Genomic DNA, 16916 nt, shown 5'->3' with positions numbered 1-16916 from the left:
AATCTGGTATAGACATACAATGGAACATTATTGAGCCTCAAAAGTGAAAATTCTGACACATGCTACAATATGGAGGAATTTTCAGGAGGTGGTGGCTGCCACCTGGCTAGGGGAAGGGGAAGGGGAACTGGGGAGTTGTTTAATGGGTACAGTTTCAGATTTGTCAGACAAAGTTCTGGAAAGCACTTGCAAAACACTGTGAATACAATTAATGCTACTGAGCTGTACACTTAAAAATAGTTAAGATGGTAAATTTTGTTAGTTGCATTTTACCACTATTAAAAATTACAAGTTAGCAAAGGATATACATAGTTGCAATGATAAAATTTATTTGGCCATACTTACCTGGCAGGAGAGATACCATGATCACGAAAATTTCTTTGGCCAATTAAATTATATGAAAAGATTTTTAACTTCTCTTAGTAATGAGATAATCATGATTTAAAGTCAATTGTACCTCAGTAGAAAAGAAAAAAAACTGTTAAGGGCCACTGCTGGGTTGAAGGTGGGAAAAGAAGCCCTTATACGTTATTAGTAAAAGTGTAAGTGATACAAACATTTGGAAGTATGATACAAAATGAAAATATGCACAATCTGACCCAGCAATTCTACTTCAAAGAATGTTTCCAGAGAGAGAGAAAGGAAAGGGAGGAGCGATAGGAGAAGGGGAGAGGAAGAATGCCCACCGAGGCAGGGCCACAAACACAAGTGTCCCAGGGTAGATACTCAGATGTTCAACCTGTATGCCAGTCTTCTTAGTTTTGAGTATACTACTTAGCACAGATGTTCAAAACATTCTAAGGCAGGGGCAACAAACTTCTCTGATAAAGGGCCAGATAATGAAGATTTTAGGCCTTGCAGGCCACCTAACCTCTGTTGCAAATACCTAACTCTGCCACAGCGTGGTAAAAAGGCCACTCCTAATAAAGGCAACCAGTCCAGGGGCTTGAAGCAGCCCAGGCTGTTGCCTGAGGCCCAAGCGGCTCATGAGACCTGGTCTAACACCGTTTTATTACTTGCACTAGTCCCACAACAGAAATACCAAACAGAAACCACAAGAGCTTTTCTTCGTACAGACAGAATCAGGGGAAAGGGCGAACGCAGTCCCCCCACTACCACAAATTATGCAGTCAAGTTTCCCACATTTGGGGAAATCGCAGGGGTCAGCACATCCGGAGTGCAATGGATAAGCCATCTCTACTCTAGAGCGCAGTGCATCTCTGACCACTTCCCTGCAGCGCTGGAGAGGAAGAGCCCCAGGTCCCACTCTGAAACTCCTCCCCAGAGCAAGGCCTCCCCAGCTGACCTCACTTGTGGGTGACAGCTTTCGGGAGGGACCAGACGACAGGCTGAGGCAGAGGCTTCTGGGGGTGCTTTTCTTCCTCTTCCCCCCAGCCTCAGCTCGGATGTGCTTGGTGTGCAGGCCGCGGATAAATACGGCCTCTAAGGTGCTGCACATGGTATTGGCATCTCTGTCTTCGCTAGTCACCATTGTGTCCAAGGACACATACCGCTTGTGCAACGACTTCACAGTTCCCACTAGCTTCTTCTTGATGACCTCGGCTGTGCCAGACAGAACACGGGCCTTTAGAAGATCCTATGGCAACCCCTGGAATGTAACTCTGCCTGTCACCAAATACGTGCACACCCATGTGTGTATACATGAATGCATGTGTTTATATAGCAAACTAGCACATTTTATAATTATAGAAAACAAAGATAGAGCATAAATAAAAAGGGAGAATCACCCACTTATATCACACAGATGTACTGCTGTTACTTTTTACAAAGGTATTTTGTTATTTTTTTTAAACTGCACTTCAGTGAGCGACGGCCATATAAATCTTGTGTTTAAACGTTGGCTCCGTCATAGTTAGAGCTACAGGAGCTTGGGTGTATTCCATCAGGGACAGCGTTGAGGCTTTCCACCTTACTTACATGACCAAGATTCTGCAGAGATATTACAAGCTAAGAGGCAAAAAGTGCTGCTTTACAATAAAAACATGCAGAAAACAGGAGCACAACCTACATTAAGAAAGACCTCAGGCCTGGCAGTCAGAGGCCTCAGTATAGTCTCAGCTTTGTCAGTCAACAGCTGAGTCACCTCAGACATTTCGCTTGACCTCTCTGAGCTTCAATTTCCTCATCTGTTAAAATGAAGACACTGCTTCCCGATCTATAGCACCTTGACACAGGACTAGGTTTTTATCATCCTTCTGTCCTCAACACTAGGCACGTTTCCCGGAACATGTAAGTACCCAATAAATGTTTGTTAAATGAGGAAGTTATAAAATATACATAAAGTCCTTTGGAAATATAAAGACAGTTCTATCATAATATAACCATGTCAGATTTAACCTAAGTGTTTGAAAAAGACTAGAGAAGAATGCAGAAAACATGGTTTGAATTTTTAGGTGACAGGATTATGGCCATTTTACCGTTTATTTTTATTTTAGCCCAAACAGTTCTTTGTAACGTTCTTTGAAAATGTACGTGTTCTTTTTTTATAACAGCTTTTATGACATAATTTACATAGCATAAAATTCACTCACTTAAAGTATACAGTTCACAATAGACTTCAAAACAAAGAAAGTCACAAGAGACAAAGGAGGACGTTACATAATGATAAAAGGGTCAATCCAACAAGAAGATATGACCATGATAAATATCTGTGCTCCCAACACAGGAGCACCGACGTATGTGAAACAAATACTAACTGAATTAACAGGGGAAATAGAAGGCAATGCATTCATTCTAGGAGACTTCAACACTCCACTAATTCTGAAGGACAGATCAACCAGACAGAAAATGAGTAGGGAGACAGAGGCCCTGAACAACGCAATAGAACAGATGGACCTAACAGACATCTACAGAACTCTACAGCCAAAAGCAGCAGAATACACATTCTTCTCAAGTGCACATGGAACATTTTCAAGAACAGATCATATACTAGGCCACAAAAAGAGCCTCAGTAATTTCAAAAAGATTGAAATTGTACCAACCAGCTTCTCAGACCACAAAGGTATGAAACTAGAAATAAATTACACAAAGAATATGAAAAACCGCACAAACACAGGGAGGCTTCACAACATGCTCCTAAATAACCAATGGATCAATGACCAAATAAAAACACAGATCAAGCAATATATGGAGACAAATGACAACAATAATTCAACACCGCAAAAACCTGTGGGATGCAGCCAAGGTCATGCTAAGAGGAAAGTATATCGCAATACAGGCCTGCCTCAGGAAAGAAGAAAAATCCCATATGAGCACTCTAAACTCACAATTAATGAAACTAGAAAAAGAACAACAACAAATGAGGCCCAAAGTCAGTAGAAAGAGGGACATAATAAAGATTAGAGCAGAAATAAATACAATTGGGAAGAATAAAACAATAGAAAAAAAATCAATGAGTTCTCAAGAAAAAAAAGAGAATCTACTCACATAAACAGAATCAGAAGTAAGAAAGGAAAAATCACGACAGACCCCACAGAAATACAAAGAGTTATTATAGAATACCATAAAATGAGATATCACCTCACACCAGTTAAGGATCACCACCATCCAAAAGACAAACAACAACAAATGCTGGCGAGGTTGTGGAGAAAGGGAAACTCTCAACACTATTGGTGGGAAGGTAAATTAGTTCAACCATTGTGGAAAGCAGTATGGAGGTTCCTCAAAATGCTTAAAATAGAAATACCATTTGACCCCGGAATTCCACTTCTAGGAATTTACCCCAAGAATGCAGCAGCCCCATTTGAAAAAGACAGATGCACCCCTAGGTTTATTGCAGCACTATTTACAATAGCCAAGAAATGGAAGCAACCTAAGTGTCCATCAGTAGATGAATGGATAAAGAAGAGGTGGTACATATACACAATGGAATATTATTCAGCCATGAGAAGAAAACAAATCCTACCATTTGCAACAACACGGATGGAGCTAGAGGGTAGTATGCTCAGTGAAATAAGCCGGGCAGAGAGAGACAAGTACCAAATGATCTCACTCGTATGTGGAGTTTAAGAACGAAGAAAACCTGAAGGAACAAAACAGCAGCACAATCACAGAACCCAAGAATGGACTAACAGTTACAAAAGGGAAAGGGACTGAGGAGGATGGGTGGGAAGGAAGGGACGAGGGGGGATGGAGGGTATTACGATTAGCAGACATAATGTACTGGGGGGCATGGGAAGGGCTGTACAACACAGAGAAGACAAGTGGTGATTCTATAGCATCTTACTATGCTGATGGACAGTGACTGTAATGGGGTAGGTGGTGGGGACTTGATGATGGGGGGAGTCTAGTATCCACAATGTTGCTCATGTAATTGTAGATTAATGGCACGAAAAGAAAAAGTCTAGATTTCAAACTTATCCTAGAGAGCAACAAACAAGCCAGATATGCCTTAATTCTCCTTTCTTAGCAGTATAAAATCAGGAGAAAAAGCAAATCAAGTTAGCACTCCTTTGCCATAAATTAGGCAGTCCAGGTTTCCATGCTTGAGAAAAACACTGAATAACGGAAAAGTGAATAACAACAGAATAATATTTAGCAATAAAAAGGAACAAAATAGTGATAAATATAATAAGGTGGATGAATCTCAAAAACATGCTACGTGAAAGTAGTCATGAAACACTATTTGATTCCATGTTATATGAAATTCCTAGACAAGGCAAATCTATAGAGACAGGAAGGAGATCAGCTGTTGCCTATGGCTGATGTTGGGGCATGGGAACCAGGAGTAACTGCCAATGGGCACAGGGAAATTTTAGAGGGGGTTATAAAAATGTTTTAATCCTGGGTTATGGTTGGGCAATTGTATAAAAATCAGTAAACTATGTAGTGGGTGAATATTTTAAGTATATTATACCTCAATAAACAGTGCTAAAAAATGTCAAATAGAAAACAGAGCAATTATCTTTAGAGATACTTGTTTAGAGGCACAAATGCGTAGAGATGCCTGCCTTTAGCAGCACAAACAGAAACCTCCAGAACCTTGGAGGGGAGCTGCTCACACTCGTCTGCCACCATGTGGCCACTAAGTGGGAACCCATCCACTTTTGCATTTTTCCGATACAGGTCAAACCTGTTCACCTTGGCAGCAGGGACACCTTTGCAGAAGGGAGACTTTGCATATGGCTTGTTCTTGCAATACCTGTGACACCCGGTGGGGAGCCGGCCCATGGTGATACCAGGATCTTCAGTGGCACACTGAAGGGAAAGAATCTATTTTATGAACCAGCACTACTCTGATACCTAAACCAGATAAAAACCACATAAGAAGACTACAGACTATGATTCCTCATGGACACACACACAAAACTCCTTTATTTCTTTAAAGTTGAAAACCAAATTCAGGTATATACGAAAAAGAATAATACATCACGATCAAGTGGGGTTTATCCAAGGAATGCAAAGATGCTTAACACTAGAAACCATAAGGAATCCACCAAAAAACTACTAGAACTAATAACTGAACTCAGCAAAGCTGCAGTATACAAAATCAATACACAGAAATCTGTTGCATTCCTACATACTAACAACAAACAAACAGAAAGAAAATTAGGAAAACAACTCCGTTTATAATTACATCAAAAAGAATAAAATACCTAGGAATAAACCTGCCCAAGGAGGGGAAAGACCTATATTCTGAAAACTAAAAGACACTCATGAGAGAAACTAAAGGAAGACTCCAATAAATGAAAATCTATCCCATGCTCATGGAAAGGAAGAATTAATATTGTCGAAATGGCCACCCTGCCCAAAGCAATGTACAGGTTCAATGCAATCCCTATCAAAATGCCAACAGCTCTCCTCAATGAACTAGAACAAGTAGTTCTAAAATTCATATGGAACGCAAAAGGCCCCAAATAGCCAAACCAATCCTGAGGAAGAAGTACAAAGCTGAGGGGATTAAACTCCCTGGCTTCAAGCTTTACTACAAAGCCACAGTAATCAAAACAATGTGGTACTGGCAGAAGACCAGACCCATAGATCAATGGAATAGAATAGACAGCCCAGGTATAAAACCATCCACATTTGCTCAGTTAATACATGATCAAGGAGCCGTGGATCTACAATGGGGAAAAGTCAGCCCCTTAACAAACAGTGTTGGCAAAACTGGACAGCTACACGTAGGAGAATGAACTGGATTATTGTCCGACTCATACACAAAGGTAAACTCTAAATGGATCAATGAACTGAATGTAAGTCATGAAACCATAAAAGTCTTACAACAGAACGTAGGCAAAAATCTCTTTAATATAAACATGAGCAAATTTTCCTGGACACGTCTCCTCAGTCTAGGGAAACAAAATAAAAAATGAGCAAGTGGGACTATATCAAAGTAAAACGCTTCTGTACAGCAAAGGACACCATCAGCACAACAAAAAGGCATCCTACATAGGGGAGAGTATCTGACAAGAGGTTAACATCCAAAGTATATAAACAGCTCATATGCCTCAACACCCAAAAAGCAAATAACCCAATTAAATAATTGGTGGAGGACCGGAACAGACACCTCTCCAAAGAAGCAATACAAATGGCCAACAGGCACATGAAGAGATGCTCCACATCGCTAAATCATGAGGAAAATGCAAATTAAAGCCACAATGAAGTATCACCTCACACCAGGTAGAAGGGTCCTATCCAAAAGACAAGAAGTAACAACTGTTGGCAAGGATGAGGGGAAATGGGAACCCTCCTACACTGTCGGTGGGAATTTAAATTGGTGCAACCACTGCGGAAAGCAGTACGGAGGTTCCTCAAAAAATTTAAAATAGAAATACCATATGATGCAATTATTCAACTTCAAGGAATTTACCTGAAGTAAACAAAATCCCTGATTCGAAAAGTTATACGCAACCCTATGTTTATTACAGCACCATTTGCAATAGCCAAGATATGGAAGCAACCTAAGTGTCCATCAATTGATGAACGGAGAAAGAAGAAGTGGTACACATACACAATGGAAAGGTATTCAGCCATAAAAAGAAAAAAAAAAAAATCCTGTTATTTGCAACAACGTAGATGTATCTCATGGGTATCATGCTCAGTGAAATAAGCCAGGCATAGAAACACAAATACCATCTGATTTCACTTATGTTTGGAGTATAAACACAAAGCAGAACAGAAGGAACAAAACAGCAGCAGACTATCATAGACACTGAGAAGTGACTGGTGGTTACCAAGGGGGAAGAGTTGGGGTAGACTGGCAAGGATGATGAGGGGGATAAAGGAGCACAATAATTGGCAATGACTATATAAATCTGTCACGTGGATGGTAGGACAGCATGGAGAACACGGTCAATGATTCTGTAACATCTTCATATGTGGACAGTTAGTAACCGCCCTAGAGGGGGGTGAGCATTTAGTATTATGGGTAACTGTTGAACGACTGTGTTGTACATGTGAAACAAACATAAAATTGTACATGAATGAAACTTCAACAGAAAGATAATTTAAAAATTAAAATAAAAGAACACCAGTCTGTAGAATTCACCATATAAACTGATTAAGAAGTAGGTGCAGAAAAACTTGTTAATAAAGTTCCACAGCCATTTATGACTAAAAGAAGAAACTTAGCAAGGTACGATGGCGTCACAAATGTTATCTACAAAAATCCATACACTAATACACTTCATGGTGCAGACTGAATGCTTTTCCCTCAGATTAGGAACAAGAGAAAAACATGACTACTTTAAGCATCTTTATTCAAAATTGTACTGGAAGTCCTGGCTAGATCACAAGGCAAGGAAAATAAGTAAAAGCTGTAGTTTGGAAGTAAAAATATCTGTATTCACATATGACATGACTGCATAGAAAACGGCAACGCATATACCTAAAACATCCTACAAAACTCATAACTAAATTTAGCAAAGCCACAGGATACAAGATTAATGCCTGAAAATCAACTGTATCTAGATACTAGCAATGAACACTTAGAAAATGAAAAATTTAAGTCAGAGAGAGAGAGAGAGAGAGACAATTACTGCATGATGTGGCTTATATGTGGAATCTAAAAAAACAAAACCAAACCCAGAGTCAATAGATACAGAGAACAGCTTGGTGGTTGCCAGAGGGAAGCGAGTTAGGGGATGAGTGGATGTGGGGGATTAAGTGAGAAGTACAGTTTCCACCTATGAAATAAATAAGTCATGGGCATGTGATGTAATGCGTGGGTAACACAGTCAGCAATATTGTATTAGCTTTGTAAGATGACGATGATAGGTAGACTTATTGGTGACCATTTTGCAATGAATACAAAAGTCAAATCCCTATGTTGTAACATCTGAAACAATATACTGTTGTAATTAATTATACATCAATAAACAGCAAAACAAGAAAAAGAAATTTACAAATCAATACTATTTACAAGTGGCAAATACTGCACATTTGCTTACCAGTAACATTTCTCCCTGCCCTTTCTCGTATCAACCCACACTATTATATAAATTGTGTGTCAAACAATACAGTCTACAACAACATCAACAAATTCTTTTTATGGGCCTTGGAAGGGGCAAAATCGTAACATTTTCTTTTAAAACCCCAAAGCCTTGTTGATATACTCATCTCTTAAAGTGAGGAGTCAACAAATAATAAAAAGATATGAACTTAAAGTTATTAAGGGAACTGATGGAAGAACTAGAAACTGTTCCATAAACATAATAAAAGGACAGAGGAGGGACAGTACTGAGATGGGAGGTATCAGCTAAACCTTTAGTATAAATACAGCACACACAAATTATGTATTGATGTAACTGAAGAAGCAGGTGAAAGAATTTTAAAAGTAGTGCTCTGAGGAGAGTGGATGGGGCAGGATGAGAAAGGGTGGGTTAGCTGTTATTTTTCAGGTTGAGCCCTTCTATATGATGTTTTTAAAATCACAAGCACACCACTACTTCACTGGAAACGTTATTTTGGGAAAACAAAAACAAAACGCAAGTCTAGGGGAAAACACAAAACACTGTTATCTATCAGCAGAGATTATATTGTAGCCCAGTTTCTCATTTGGCGGGAAATTTAAGGCAACAGCTCTTAGGGGGACATTCTTGAAAAGGAGTGAAAAGCCCCTCTGAACTCAGAACCGCTCAGCTCCGGAAAGTGTAAGTGGTACATTATAAACTCCCAGACTTCTGGTAAGTAGGCCGTCGTTTCACAGTGCTACTCAACAAACTGAAGACAGCCCCTTAAGGTTTTCACCACCTTTTACCCTCTGCCCCACGTGAATTCCTTTGCTCAGTCTTCCCCAGAAGCCTCTTCTCTTCCCTACACATCCTGGTAACTACAGCAACAGATGCAGAGCTTAAGGTGACGCAGCCAGCCCTCTAGCGGTCGGTACAAAAAGGCAATTCCCAATCCCGCCCACCAAGCAAGCAAGCAGGAAGGATCACCCACCCTAAACTATACAACGGCTAAATATAGAGTGAAGTGCAGAAACTCAAGCCGCTGCATTAACTACAAATCAACAGCTAGTTTACTCATGACTGTCTTTTAAAATGCAAGTTTGATAAGGAAAAGCAGGAACACAGTCCGCCACGGACACAAAGTATGCAGCCAAGCTTCCCACTTTGGGGAAATTTGCAGGAGTCAGCACGTCTTGCATGCAGTGGATGAACCCCACTCAGGCAAAACCACCTTCATGATCATAGTATCTCCCCTGCCAGGTAAGTACAAAAAACCCCCCGCTTTCTGGCACCTCCCCATGGGATTCCAAACACTGGACACCAAGGGTCACTCTCATCAGGCAAGCTCTACACTGTCACGAAACAGAGTTCTCCAAACTGTAGAAGCTACCCAGTAACAGTTGGATACTGGGAAATTTGCAAAAACTGTAAACACATAAATACAATCCTGAACACGGACTCTGAGCATTTTCCTACTCTGAGCAACTTCTGGTGACCTCACTACAGCTCCTGAAATCTGCAGGTTTGGTTGATGTGGTGAGCTAAATAATGAAAGCCCCACTGCCCCCACGTCCTAGTCCCTGGAGCCTGTGAATATATCTCTGGGGCAAAAAGAATTTTGCTGGTGTGACCAAGGTTTTTAGATGCGGGAGTACCTCAAATTATCCAGGTAGGCCTAATGTAATTAATTACAGGACTCTCAGGAAGGAAGCAGAAAGGCCAAAGAAACAGATGCCAGAAACGAGGTTTTAAACGGAGGAAGGAGAGGACTATGGACAAGGGAGTAGGAGAGCTTCTTGAAAACTGGTAAACGTAAGGTAGCCCCCCACTTACTTTTGACCTCTAGAGCCAGAAGCTGAATTTACTGGAAACTGGAGCATAATACATACCAGAACACCAATAAACATATCATATCGGACCTTGAAACAAAAAACAAGCCCTCCACAAGAGGAACGGTAGCGTCCAACACCTACTTCTGACCTCAACAACGAGAAGCCGTTATTTCCTTGAACTTAAGTGGGAACCCAGAGCAAATTCACCACAGCAGCAACAAGACTACACAAGACCTTAAAACCGAGTAGAGAAAAACACAGGTCAAGATAACTCCTTTGGGTACGCGAGCAGTTACTGTACGTCCGACTACCCAATCCTGGCACTACGTCCACGAAACGTTAAAAGTACGCCACGAGCACTTCCCTTCGTACAGACAGAATCAGGGGAAAGCGCGAACGCAGTCCCCCACTACCACAAATAATGCAGTCGAGTTTCCCACATTTGGGGAAATCGCAGGGGTCAGCACATCCGCAGTGCAATGGATAAGCCTCGCCCTGGGAAAACCACCTTCGTGATCATGGTATCTCCCCTGCCAGGTAAGTATGAGGTCGTACGCGTGCCTGGCACCTCACCCTCAGATTCAAATCACTATGCACAGAGGGGTGCTTTTCTCATGCAGCCTACCGTTCCCCTTCTTTCTGGAATAAAGAGACTCCAGACTATTCCTAACAGGAGGTCCTCGTTTGCATACCGGCATATTGCCAAACTCTTGGGAAATATACGCCTAGTGTAAGCATGACCAGCAGTCACTGCGCTAATCTACATATTCCACACCCCTTTTGCTGATCTCATTTAGCGCGTCCCTTGCTCTCTAAGTGGTGTTCCCATAAAACCGAAAACACGCTCTACGGATTTAAAGGCAAACGTTTAGTTCCGTCAAGGGTTCGGCGCTAGAGACGTCACTGATGTTTGCCGCACTTCAAAAGCAGCCATCACGTAACTGAAAGAGCAACTCTAAAGAGGTGAAATTTGGCAAAACTACAATCTGTAAATCCAGTCCACGTATTACCAAAAACAAGTTGTTCGTTCAAAGCTTCAAGGTCAAGTACAAAATATGCTCGCTTTCAAATCTGCAGCAAAAAATCACCTTTAAGTGAAAGATCACTTGCACAAACACTGCTTCCAATTTTGATGGGAGCAAACTAGGGAAAAGCTCCCACAGCGCCCCCACCTACACACGTGTTTGGAGAATTCACAGGGACCCGCGCAGCCCGCGATGTGATGATGGCCCTCACCGTTGGAAACCACCTTCCTCATCAAGAGTGTCTCCTCTCCAAAGCAAAACTAAATTTTGTTTTGACGGGTCTTTAGAGCCTCCCAAGCTCGTAACTAAAAATGCACAAGATGAGCAGAATACCTGTCCCACAGTAAGCACAAAACTTATTACTTATTGTTTCTCACAATAATAAAAGTATACCTACTACTACTATGTATTTTAAATTAAAAACAACCCAGTTAAAAAGTGGGAAAGGATGTACACCCATGTACACAGCAGCATTATTCGTAACAGCCGAGAGGTAGAAGCAACCCAAGTGTCCACCCATAGATGGATGAGCAAACAATCTGGTATAGACATACAATGGAACATTATTGAGCCTCAAAAGTGAAAATTCTGACACATGCTACAATATGGAGGAATTTTCAGGAGGTGGTGGCTGCCACCTGGCTAGGGGAAGGGGAAGGGGAACTGGGGAGTTGTTTAATGGGTACAGTTTCAGATTTGTCAGACAAAGTTCTGGAAAGCACTTGCAAAACACTGTGAATACAATTAATGCTACTGAGCTGTACACTTAAAAATAGTTAAGATGGTAAATTTTGTTAGTTGCATTTTACCACTATTAAAAATTACAAGTTAGCAAAGGATATACATAGTTGCAATGATAAAATTTATTTGGCCATACTTACCTGGCAGGAGAGATACCATGATCACGAAAATTTCTTTGGCCAATTAAATTATATGAAAAGATTTTTAACTTCTCTTAGTAATGAGATAATCATGATTTAAAGTCAATTGTACCTCAGTAGAAAAGAAAAAAAACTGTTAAGGGCCACTGCTGGGTTGAAGGTGGGAAAAGAAGCCCTTATACGTTATTAGTAAAAGTGTAAGTGATACAAACATTTGGAAGTATGATACAAAATGAAAATATGCACAATCTGACCCAGCAATTCTACTTCAAAGAATGTTTCCAGAGAGAGAGAAAGGAAAGGGAGGAGCGATAGGAGAAGGGGAGAGGAAGAATGCCCACCGAGGCAGGGCCACAAACACAAGTGTCCCAGGGTAGATACTCAGATGTTCAACCTGTATGCCAGTCTTCTTAGTTTTGAGTATACTACTTAGCACAGATGTTCAAAACATTCTAAGGCAGGGGCAACAAACTTCTCTGATAAAGGGCCAGATAATGAAGATTTTAGGCCTTGCAGGCCACCTAACCTCTGTTGCAAATACCTAACTCTGCCACAGCGTGGTAAAAAGGCCACTCCTAATAAAGGCAACCAGTCCAGGGGCTTGAAGCAGCCCAGGCTGTTGCCTGAGGCCCAAGCGGCTCATGAGACCTGGTCTAACACCGTTTTATTACTTGCACTAGTCCCACAACAGAAATACCAAACAGAAACCACAAGAGCTTTTCTTCGTACAGACAGAATCAGGGGAAAGGGCGAACGCAGTCCCCCCACTACCACAAATTATGCAGTCAAGTTTCCCACATTTGGGGAAATCGCAGGGGTCAGCACATCCGGAGTGCAATGGATAAGCCATCTCTACTCTAGAGCGCAGTGCATCTCTGACCACTTCCCTGCAGCGCTGGAGAGGAAGAGCCCCAGGTCCCACTCTGAAACTCCTCCCCAGAGCAAGGCCTCCCCAGCTGACCTCACTTGTGGGTGACAGCTTTCGGGAGGGACCAGACGACAGGCTGAGGCAGAGGCTTCTGGGGGTGCTTTTCTTCCTCTTCCCCCCAGCCTCAGCTCGGATGTGCTTGGTGTGCAGGCCGCGGATAAATACGGCCTCTAAGGTGCTGCACATGGTATTGGCATCTCTGTCTTCGCTAGTCACCATTGTGTCCAAGGACACATACCGCTTGTGCAACGACTTCACAGTTCCCACTAGCTTCTTCTTGATGACCTCGGCTGTGCCAGACAGAACACGGGCCTTTAGAAGATCCTATGGCAACCCCTGGAATGTAACTCTGCCTGTCACCAAATACGTGCACACCCATGTGTGTATACATGAATGCATGTGTTTATATAGCAAACTAGCACATTTTATAATTATAGAAAACAAAGATAGAGCATAAATAAAAAGGGAGAATCACCCACTTATATCACACAGATGTACTGCTGTTACTTTTTACAAAGGTATTTTGTTATTTTTTTTAAACTGCACTTCAGTGAGCGACGGCCATATAAATCTTGTGTTTAAACGTTGGCTCCGTCATAGTTAGAGCTACAGGAGCTTGGGTGTATTCCATCAGGGACAGCGTTGAGGCTTTCCACCTTACTTACATGACCAAGATTCTGCAGAGATATTACAAGCTAAGAGGCAAAAAGTGCTGCTTTACAATAAAAACATGCAGAAAACAGGAGCACAACCTACATTAAGAAAGACCTCAGGCCTGGCAGTCAGAGGCCTCAGTATAGTCTCAGCTTTGTCAGTCAACAGCTGAGTCACCTCAGACATTTCGCTTGACCTCTCTGAGCTTCAATTTCCTCATCTGTTAAAATGAAGACACTGCTTCCCGATCTATAGCACCTTGACACAGGACTAGGTTTTTATCATCCTTCTGTCCTCAACACTAGGCACGTTTCCCGGAACATGTAAGTACCCAATAAATGTTTGTTAAATGAGGAAGTTATAAAATATACATAAAGTCCTTTGGAAATATAAAGACAGTTCTATCATAATATAACCATGTCAGATTTAACCTAAGTGTTTGAAAAAGACTAGAGAAGAATGCAGAAAACATGGTTTGAATTTTTAGGTGACAGGATTATGGCCATTTTACCGTTTATTTTTATTTTAGCCCAAACAGTTCTTTGTAACGTTCTTTGAAAATGTACGTGTTCTTTTTTTATAACAGCTTTTATGACATAATTTACATAGCATAAAATTCACTCACTTAAAGTATACAGTTCACAATAGACTTCAAAACAAAGAAAGTCACAAGAGACAAAGGAGGACGTTACATAATGATAAAAGGGTCAATCCAACAAGAAGATATGACCATGATAAATATCTGTGCTCCCAACACAGGAGCACCGACGTATGTGAAACAAATACTAACTGAATTAACAGGGGAAATAGAAGGCAATGCATTCATTCTAGGAGACTTCAACACTCCACTAATTCTGAAGGACAGATCAACCAGACAGAAAATGAGTAGGGAGACAGAGGCCCTGAACAACGCAATAGAACAGATGGACCTAACAGACATCTACAGAACTCTACAGCCAAAAGCAGCAGAATACACATTCTTCTCAAGTGCACATGGAACATTTTCAAGAACAGATCATATACTAGGCCACAAAAAGAGCCTCAGTAATTTCAAAAAGATTGAAATTGTACCAACCAGCTTCTCAGACCACAAAGGTATGAAACTAGAAATAAATTACACAAAGAATATGAAAAACCGCACAAACACAGGGAGGCTTCACAACATGCTCCTAAATAACCAATGGATCAATGACCAAATAAAAACACAGATCAAGCAATATATGGAGACAAATGACAACAATAATTCAACACCGCAAAAACCTGTGGGATGCAGCCAAGGTCATGCTAAGAGGAAAGTATATCGCAATACAGGCCTGCCTCAGGAAAGAAGAAAAATCCCATATGAGCACTCTAAACTCACAATTAATGAAACTAGAAAAAGAACAACAACAAATGAGGCCCAAAGTCAGTAGAAAGAGGGACATAATAAAGATTAGAGCAGAAATAAATACAATTGGGAAGAATAAAACAATAGAAAAAAAATCAATGAGTTCTCAAGAAAAAAAAGAGAATCTACTCACATAAACAGAATCAGAAGTAAGAAAGGAAAAATCACGACAGACCCCACAGAAATACAAAGAGTTATTATAGAATACCATAAAATGAGATATCACCTCACACCAGTTAAGGATCACCACCATCCAAAAGACAAACAACAACAAATGCTGGCGAGGTTGTGGAGAAAGGGAAACTCTCAACACTATTGGTGGGAAGGTAAATTAGTTCAACCATTGTGGAAAGCAGTATGGAGGTTCCTCAAAATGCTTAAAATAGAAATACCATTTGACCCCGGAATTCCACTTCTAGGAATTTACCCCAAGAATGCAGCAGCCCCATTTGAAAAAGACAGATGCACCCCTAGGTTTATTGCAGCACTATTTACAATAGCCAAGAAATGGAAGCAACCTAAGTGTCCATCAGTAGATGAATGGATAAAGAAGAGGTGGTACATATACACAATGGAATATTATTCAGCCATGAGAAGAAAACAAATCCTACCATTTGCAACAACACGGATGGAGCTAGAGGGTAGTATGCTCAGTGAAATAAGCCGGGCAGAGAGAGACAAGTACCAAATGATCTCACTCGTATGTGGAGTTTAAGAACGAAGAAAACCTGAAGGAACAAAACAGCAGCACAATCACAGAACCCAAGAATGGACTAACAGTTACAAAAGGGAAAGGGACTGAGGAGGATGGGTGGGAAGGAAGGGACGAGGGGGGATGGAGGGTATTACGATTAGCAGACATAATGTACTGGGGGGCATGGGAAGGGCTGTACAACACAGAGAAGACAAGTGGTGATTCTATAGCATCTTACTATGCTGATGGACAGTGACTGTAATGGGGTAGGTGGTGGGGACTTGATGATGGGGGGAGTCTAGTATCCACAATGTTGCTCATGTAATTGTAGATTAATGGCACGAAAAGAAAAAGTCTAGATTTCAAACTTATCCTAGAGAGCAACAAACAAGCCAGATATGCCTTAATTCTCCTTTCTTAGCAGTATAAAATCAGGAGAAAAAGCAAATCAAGTTAGCACTCCTTTGCCATAAATTAGGCAGTCCAGGTTTCCATGCTTGAGAAAAACACTGAATAACGGAAAAGTGAATAACAACAGAATAATATTTAGCAATAAAAAGGAACAAAATAGTGATAAATATAATAAGGTGGATGAATCTCAAAAACATGCTACGTGAAAGTAGTCATGAAACACTATTTGATTCCATGTTATATGAAATTCCTAGACAAGGCAAATCTATAGAGACAGGAAGGAGATCAGCTGTTGCCTATGGCTGATGTTGGGGCATGGGAACCAGGAGTAACTGCCAATGGGCACAGGGAAATTTTAGAGGGGGTTATAAAAATGTTTTAATCCTGGGTTATGGTTGGGCAATTGTATAAAAATCAGTAAACTATGTAGTGGGTGAATATTTTAAGTATATTATACCTCAATAAACAGTGCTAAAAAATGTCAAATAGAAAACAGAGCAATTATCTTTAGAGATACTTGTTTAGAGGCACAAATGCGTAGAGATGCCTGCCTTTAGCAGCACAAACAGAAACCTCCAGAACCTTGGAGGGGAGCTGCTCACACTCGTCTGCCACCATGTGGCCACTAAGTGGGAACCCATCCACTTTTGCATTTTTCCGATACAGGTCAAACCTGTTCACCTTGGCAGCAGG

At 41.0% G+C, this 16916-nt stretch overlaps 2 non-coding genes and 2 pseudogenes across 2 annotated transcripts; all 4 read right to left on the bottom strand.

The window, feature by feature from the left end:
• Positions 1-1084: 1084 nt before the first annotated feature.
• Positions 1085-1236, bottom strand: LOC140849360 (U1 spliceosomal RNA; annotated as a pseudogene).
• An 8279-nt stretch (positions 1237-9515) lies between these two features.
• Positions 9516-9679, bottom strand: LOC140849354 (U1 spliceosomal RNA). Its single transcript, XR_012131094.1, has one exon. It is a non-coding gene; the product is annotated as a U1 spliceosomal RNA (small nuclear RNA).
• A 945-nt stretch (positions 9680-10624) lies between these two features.
• Positions 10625-10788, bottom strand: LOC140849370 (U1 spliceosomal RNA). Its single transcript, XR_012131106.1, has one exon. It is a non-coding gene; the product is annotated as a U1 spliceosomal RNA (small nuclear RNA).
• Positions 10789-12888: 2100 nt separating this feature from the next.
• On the bottom strand, positions 12889-13040 carry LOC140849359 (U1 spliceosomal RNA; annotated as a pseudogene).
• Between the last annotated feature and the right edge of the window lie 3876 nt (positions 13041-16916).

Source organism: Manis javanica, chromosome 4 (genome assembly GCF_040802235.1).
Source record: "Manis javanica isolate MJ-LG chromosome 4, MJ_LKY, whole genome shotgun sequence".
In the NCBI taxonomy this organism is placed as follows: Eukaryota; Metazoa; Chordata; class Mammalia; order Pholidota; family Manidae; genus Manis; species Manis javanica.
The sequence above is the reverse complement of the archived record's forward strand: the minus strand, read 5'-3'. Positions and strand labels throughout refer to the sequence as shown.